Genomic DNA, 8,199 nt, shown 5'->3' with positions numbered 1-8,199 from the left:
GTAAAAGATCTGCTGGGGAAAGAGTGATCACAATACAATTGAATTCCATTTTAAATTTGAGTGACATTCGCCAGTCTCAAAGAAGAATCTTAAACTTAGACAAAGCCAATTACACAGGTATGATGGGAGAGCTGACTCAGGTTGATTGGATAAACGGAGTAATCACAATGGCGGTAAAAAAAACAGTGGGAACATTTAAAGAAACATTTCAAACTGTTCAAAAAAAATACGTTCCATTGAAGAACAAAAACTCAGCTCGTAAGATCTATCCATGCTTTACTATAGAAGTTAAGAATAAAATTATATTCACGGAGTGATGCTTGAAAACACAGAGCGTGAGCAGAGTGGCAGGGAATGAATCACTGAAGCGGCAATGCGGGAGTGAGCAGCCGAAGGGCGGCGGGGGAAGTGGCAAGGCCTCCAGTGAACAGCTGAGGGAAGGCAGCAGCGAGGTGGGGGTGGCGGGGCGGGGTGGTGGTGGTGGTGCGTGCAGATGGGTGTGGGAGGTAACGTTGAAGAGAAGCGTGATGGCAGGAAGGAGTGGGGTAATGTTGGGGGTGAGATGGAAGCGGCAATTGCAGCCATTGAGGACGTTTGGCTTTAATTTTTTTTTGTGACAAATTGATCAGCGCCATTTGTCTGACTGGAAGCTGCCTGAGACATGGTAGTGACGAGGCTGCATTTGCGCATCCGCCAGTACCGCGCCACCTAGTGGTTGCGTTTTCAGCAAATGCAGCCATTATTAAATGGAGCCCATTCACATTTAAAGTAAGTCTTGTGCTGGGTGTATGGCTTTTAATAAGTTTCTGGAATATAGGAGTGAGATTACATTTGTTTATTGAGCACTCAGTACATGCAATAGTATGTAAACATAGAGGTGAAATGTATAAATTACAGCCACACTAGATGACGGATGCTTGGGGATTAAATATTGCGACCATTCTGAATTCAGTGCCTTCGGCTTTTAAAAAATTCAAATGTTCATTACAAACTAATCGTTTTGATGTGTTTCTCTCAGTCCACCATGTGGAATTCCAGACCATTCTGTGTTACATTATTATATCAAAGTTAAAATTCAGCTTCATTTAAGGAGAATTTAATTTACTTATTCTTTATGAGTTATGATAATCTTCCTTACTGAACGAGCTGTTTTTACATTGGTCTAACCAATATTATAACGCTAGTTCTCTATCTCACCGGTACTTTCAATTTTGGTCGATATCATTGCAACTCTATGAAGTGAAAGGTGAAATTATCAATCTAACTTTGTCTCTTTATCATTGATGTCAATTCAAATGATGAAGTATGACATATTTTTCCTTTGCAGAACTAGGACCTTCGCACAAGATTTCCATTGATTGACGTTCTCTGAAATTTATGAATCGGAATACAACAGCAAGTTTTCAATTATGCTTCTCACTTCCTGAAACTGACCACTGTAGGTTCAGTCCTGGTCTAAGAATCCAATGGTACTTCAGGGTAACATACTTCCCTGTTTAATAGGCAAAGACTAAATATTGATAATTCTAAAATATAAAGAAAAGAACACAGCATAATATTGTCAGACTTCAGCACAGTATGATTAACCATCAGCTCAAAGTGTCCCAATCACTTGGCTTTAGAATATTTAAGGACATCTCTAAACAACATTTCATCAACATCATATGACCATCTCGAAGTATTCAATTGCACAGATCCCTACCCAGGTCTTTACATATTAAACTGCCCAGAGCCACAGTACAGATTTCTTGTCATGGTGTTGTCAGCGTGACAGGCCATGTTTTGGGCCCGTTCTTCGGAGCATCCTCATCATGCATGTCTCAGATTGGTTGTTTCAGGTGCACTACTGCACACAGCGATTCCCAAGATCATCCAGCATGAGAAATCCGATACACATCCTTCCTCTCCTTTCTGGTTATCTTTCTTAGATCCGAGGGTCTGAACTTGTTTGATTACAATCTCTGCTGGATGAACTTGATGTTTCCAGTAGAGGGCAAGCTTTCAAATATATTCTTCTCTGCTCAGCAAAAGCAAGAACACAACCATCTGCCAGAGAAAACTAACAATTAAATACCTTAACTGCACTTTACTGACTTTACTGCATTGCATTTCATCTGCCACGTGTCTCTCCATTCAACCAGACTGCCTTTGTCCTCTTCAAATCTCTCTCTGCCCTCCTCACAGTTCACAGTACGTCGAAGTTTCATGTCCTCAACAAGCTCTGAAATGTTGATTTGCACACCCAAGTCTAAGTTATTTACATATATCAAGAATAGCAGTGACCCTAGCATTGACCCCTGGGGACCCCCCACTCTATACCTCTCTCCAGCCCGAAAAGCAACCACCACCGGTATATTGTTTGCTGCCACGGAGCCAACTTTATATCCATGCTGCCACTGTTCCATGGGCTGTCACTTTTCTCACAAACCTGTTTTGTGGTACTTTGTCAGAAGCATTTTGAAATTTCATGTACACCACATCTACCTCATTACCCTCATTACTCTCGGTCACGAGATCAATATATTTATCCACTCTAGTCAAAATCGATTTGCCGTTAACAAATCCTTGCTGCCTTTACTTGATTAATTTACAGTTGTCCAAGTGGCTGTTAAATTTCTTCCGGTTTATCTTTTCTAAAAGCATTCCCATCACCGAGATGAACTGACTGGCCTGTATTTGCTGGGCTTATCATTGCACCATTCTTTGAACAAGTATGTATAATTTACAATTCTCCAGTCTTCCAGCACCAGCCCTGTATCAGGAGACAGTGGCCCATTCTACTGGTCCAGGTTACAATGGTGGTGAATCTGATGGGGAGACCAGAGTCAGCAATATTCTTACCAAAACTTAGAACCATTTCCCATAGCCACGACTGTAATACATTGTTTATTCACTAAAGGGAACATTTTCATTCAATTAAACAGATGTATCTCATACCAGTGCCTGCGGTCTGAGGATGGTAACGCTGTTCTGCTGAAGATCAATCCTGAATATTATCTTTGAAGACTGAGAGGAATATTCGCTGCTTTAGCAGGAAACGATTCTGTTCATCCGGGGAAAGCAGAAGACATCAAACACACGGCAGAAAATGTAAGCAATGTTTTCTCATACTTGCTCATTTTCATAACAACAATCCTATTCCGTAAAACATAAAGAATGTCATTCTAAAACTGAACACGGGGTCGAACTAAACTCTAGTTAGGACAGGACGTTTTGCTTGGATTCTTTTTTTCATTTTGAAAACAATCTCACAGCCAGTGTCCACGGAGATTTCATCACCTTCTTCAGCTCTTCCCTGAATTTAGTTTGAGTAGCGGCATAAATACACGTATTTGTGCAGGAACTCAAATACTGAAGCATAACTCCGGTTTGAGTGGCGATGTATGCAGGAGATGTATAATCGGGTCGGTAATGCACGGCTATGCTGCTCGTTGCATGGCTCACGGCAGACGGTAGATTTAACAATATAAAACTGGCAGATACAGTGAACAGTAAAATAATGGATTTCTTTCTATTCTCCATCTCTTGATCTCTCGGACTTTCACTGCTGTGAGCCCGGAGTCCCCTGCGCGCTCTACTGGTTATTAAAATACGTCTGACTGTCAAAACGTTTAACAGTAATATCAGAGCAAAGGGAAGCCATGTATAAATGATATTCTGTAAGAGGAGGTACGCTGCACCTGCAGGCGATGAAATAAAAGCCACACTGGGGCGGATAAACCAGTGAATATTGTTAATTATTTGCTTATGTTCGTACACAAACCAAAAGGGGATGGTCTGTGAATATATCAGGATGGAAAGGGTTGTTAATACTGCCGCTGCAGTTCTCACGGTGCAATACTTTCTTTTTAACTGCTGACAGCATATAGCGACAAGTCGATCAAATGTGAAGGAGACTGTAAACCACATCGACATACCGTGGTTGGTACAAAGCATGTAGATCATGAACTTACAGACGGCAGTGTAGGAGAGGAATGAATGTGGAAAGCGTTTACTCAAAATATTATACCCGATTATATTAAAGAGCATGACCAGTAGATCTGCTGTTGCCATGGCCACCATGTAGACAGAAATACACTTGGAGAGGCCGCAATTTCCTCTGGAGAGAATGACAATTGTCAATAGGTTTGCTGCAAGAAATAGGGAGAAGATTTAAGTTACGGAGACAGGCAGACACTTTCTAGAGCATGTTGTGAGCAAAATGACATATGTGTGTTTGTACTTAGACTGAATCTTATTTATAATATTGACAAGCATTGACAGCTTTTCTTTCAAACCAATAAATGATTATAATCTCACTACCCTTCCAGCATACTTCATTCAGACCATATCAAGGCCACAGGACGAGGTTTGCCCAGAGGCCGTAGCATGAATGGCAACGGAAAGCAACCCCCACCACCAGCCAGTCACAGAGGGTGTATTGGCTTTGGGCGGGAGTGTAAACCAGAATTATCAGATCAGTGTCCATCATTCTTCTCTCCCGGTATAATTTCCACAGCAAATTGAGCTCCATTACTATAATCTGCGGCCCAGGTCAAGCCAGAGTACCTCACAGAGACAGACAGTACTGTTATAAATAATAGTCCATTCGAGGGAAACTTTAGATGGCTTTATAAATTGTTAATATTTAGCTGTCAATAAATTGATGGATTTCCATACATAAATTCAAACACATATTTTATTCCTCTGTTCAACAGTAAAGCCATCTTGCAATGAGGCTTGGGCCGTTTGATTCTGCAGCCCAGTTTGATATGATACCAGTGCGGTCCCATGCGGCGACAGATGGAGTTTTAAATTAGCTTCTTCAGTTTATTTGGAGATAGGAATCTCGCTAACAGCATCAGATGTCTGCAGTATTCAGTACAATTTCCAAACCATTACTGCAAGGACATGAATTCAAAAAGAACTTTTAGCTGAGACAAAACATTCAATTTACTTCAATCTTCGGCACGTTTTCCATTTCTAATGGCTCGAAGGAGCTGCTCGGGAACGGAGCGGGAGCTGGTGGAAGAAGAAAGGTTATTTCAGCCGAGGGAAGGGGAGTGGCTCCCTGAGCTGCAATCGTTAGAAAAAAAATATTTCCCAATCTCTCTTAGTTGGACTTGCCTGTAGTCCGAAGAACTGTCAACTGAAGAAGAGAAGGAATAACGCTACAAAAAAAATAATTACATTGGACTCCAAGGAACACATTCGTCTGTGAGCTGTTGGCGAGAAACGGTAACAACATTGCCCTCCCGCAGTATAACGAGAAAATTAAACGCCTTATATTCACGAAACGCCAACTGGAACAGTGCCTCACCCGTTGTTCAATCTGGTGAAATTCCCACTGACATTCCGGCTCTGCAGTAAAGACATTCTCGTGATCCGTTAAATAACCATTAACAGTGAGATAATCAACAGCTATTGGACAACAGGACTTACCTGGGGCACCAAAGGTAGCAATAAGAGGGTAGTAAACGTCCTTTACCTGTAGAATTATTGGCCGCTGCATTTTGTCGAAGAAGGTGCGAATTCTGTCCAGCTTCGTAATTCTGACAGCACTATATCCGAAATCCATCAATGCTCCCCCTTTATAGAACAATCCGTGCCCAAGTGAGAAAATGAGGTGACACAATAATTAGCATTTGTTACAGTCACTTCACAAACTGGAAAGCCATGGGGAAATTGTGCCGCTCAGTCCTTGCAACTACTGCCATTAAATTATATCAACAGCAAGTAGTTCTCGAGGGAATGTATGCTGCGCATGCCCTCTGAACGCTCAACGAAACATTGCACCTGGAAACTATTTTGTTTTCTAGAAGCCTTTTAAATCTTCACTGATTCATTGTAGAATTTAGATTTATGCTACACTTGGATGATTAGTAGCGATGACTGGACTCTATCATCACTGATGATGACTTCTCAATAACATTGTGGATTGTGGTTCACTTCTAACATTATTAGTAATGATCATATTCTAACCTTCATGATGGTAATGCTAGTGTGACATTACTGTTGCTAATCTACTCAGACATTATCAGTAACGAATTTAATCTAACATTACTGATAGTGACCACACACCAACAGTACTGGTGATGCCCTACTTCAGCATTACTAATACTGCCCCCAGTCAAACATAACTGAAGGTAACTATACACTGATATCAATGGTGATGACCACATCCTGTCATTAATGATGGTGATCCTGTACTAACATTACTGGCGATCACCCTACTTTAACATCATTGGTGGTGATCCTTTTACATCAATAGTAGTTACGTTGCCCGAACGTCAGTGATTGTGAATCTATTCTAATTGTATTGTTGTTGACCTTTACAAAACAGTAATATTAGCAGCCCTATTGTAACATTATTTGTGACGAGCCCACTCCATTATTGCTGGTGGTGATTCTACTCCCGATAGTGACCCGATTCTAACGTTGCAAGTGGTGATTTTACTGTAACATTACTGATGGTAACCTTACTCTAAAATTGCTGGTGGTCATCATACTCCAACATGGCTGTTGGTGACTCTATTATAACATTGTAACTGGTGATCCCACTGTTACATGTCAGGTAGTACCCCTACTCCATATTATTGGCCATGAAGCTACTCCAGTTGGAGTATTCAGATGACTGGCCCACATTAACAACTTTATTATAAGTGAAAGGCGTTGAATCCCATGCCATTCAGCTTAGAGCTTTAAGGGTGTCCCCATTAGCAGAAGCTGCAAAAGAAGGCAGCTCGTCTCACTGCCGAGAAGCATCTCCATTCCAAGATCCAACTCGCAGACTTTTAACTGTAACTGCTTTCATACAGACTGGCGAGTTCCATAACCTCACCCACCATCCCTTTTGCAGCTCGGAAGGATTCTTATTGTGTTTACTTTCCTCACAATGATGAGGCGATGCCTTCATCCACTGTCATGGTTTTATTTTGTCTCCACCACGAGAGACACTTTAATCCCTCTGTATGCATTCTGCGTTCAAAGTTTAATTTTCTTGATTGATGCCAGAATGCAGTCGTAAGGACATTTTACAAAGGAGCACCATTTATATTGAACCTTCTGAGATCCATATAGCTATTGGATGGACCATCTTCATTCATCTCACAGGAACCAATAACTTTCAATATCACAGGGAGAATGGATCAAATTAAAAGTTTCAGAGGCCGCTCTCTCACACACTCGTACAATCCCCTCCTCTCTCTTCTATTGTCTCTCAGTCTCCTTCTGTCTATCTGTCTCTACTGATATCCCTCTCTCAGAATCATACAAGCACAGAAGGTGGCGATTCGGCCCATCGTCCCTGCACTGGGTCTGCGAACGAGCAATTCACTTTGTACCATTTTCCCGCCTTCTCCCTATAACTTTGCACATTCCTCCTTTTCATATAACAGTACAATTCCTTTCTGAATGTTTCAATTGAAGCTGTCACCTCCACATTCTCAGGCAGCGCATTCCAGACCTCAACCACTCGCTGATTGAAAAAGGGTTTCCTCATGTTGCTTCAGCTTCTCTTACCTATTACTTTAAATTACTTTTACATTCTCGATCGATTCATGAGTGGGAAGTTTTTTCATATCTAGTCTTTCCGACCCTTCATGATTTTGAATACCTCAATCAAATCACCTCTCAGCCTTCTCTTCTCCAAGGAAAACAGTCCTAACTTTTCCAATCTATCATCATAACTGAAATTCCTTATCCCTGGAACCATTACCGTGAACCTTTCCTGTACTCTCGCCAATAACCTCATATCGTTCCTAAAGTGCAATGCCCAGAACTGGATGCAATACTCCAGCTGAGGCCGAAATAATGTCTTATATCAGTTCTTGTATTCTATGTCCCTAATTCTAAAGCCCAGGAAGCTGAATGTTTTTTTTTAACTGGTCTCTCATTCTGTCCTGCCACCTTCAATGAGTTATGCATATATACACCGAGGTCCCTCTGCTCCTGCACTCACTTATGAATTGTACCCTTTATTCTATATTGACTCTCCATGTTCTTCCTACCAAAATGAATCACTTCACATTTCACTGAATTAAGCATCATCTGCCACTTATAATCCCATTACACCAACTTGTCTATGTCCATTGAAGTTCTACACCATCCTCCCCACAGTTCACAATGCTTCCAAGTTTTGTATCATCTGCAAACTTTGAAATTGTGCCCTGTACACCCACTTCTAGATCAATGCGTGCAAATCTGGTCGCCACACTACCA

At 41.3% G+C, this 8,199-nt stretch overlaps 1 long non-coding RNA gene across 1 annotated transcript; it reads right to left on the bottom strand.

Moving 5' to 3' along the window:
* Positions 1–1,943: 1,943 nt before the first annotated feature.
* On the bottom strand, positions 1,944–5,562 carry LOC137345325 (uncharacterized). Its single transcript, XR_010968572.1, has 4 exons — positions 5,468–5,562; positions 4,010–4,130; positions 2,938–3,135; positions 1,944–2,046 (listed from the first exon to the last, which is right to left on the bottom strand). It is a non-coding gene; the product is annotated as an uncharacterized lncRNA (long non-coding RNA).
* Between the last annotated feature and the right edge of the window lie 2,637 nt (positions 5,563–8,199).

The sequence above is a fragment of the Heterodontus francisci genome, chromosome 28 (assembly GCF_036365525.1).
Source record: "Heterodontus francisci isolate sHetFra1 chromosome 28, sHetFra1.hap1, whole genome shotgun sequence".
Classification (NCBI taxonomy): Eukaryota; Metazoa; Chordata; class Chondrichthyes; order Heterodontiformes; family Heterodontidae; genus Heterodontus; species Heterodontus francisci.
Note: the sequence above shows the minus strand (reverse complement) of the source record. Positions and strands in the feature narration are given on the sequence as shown.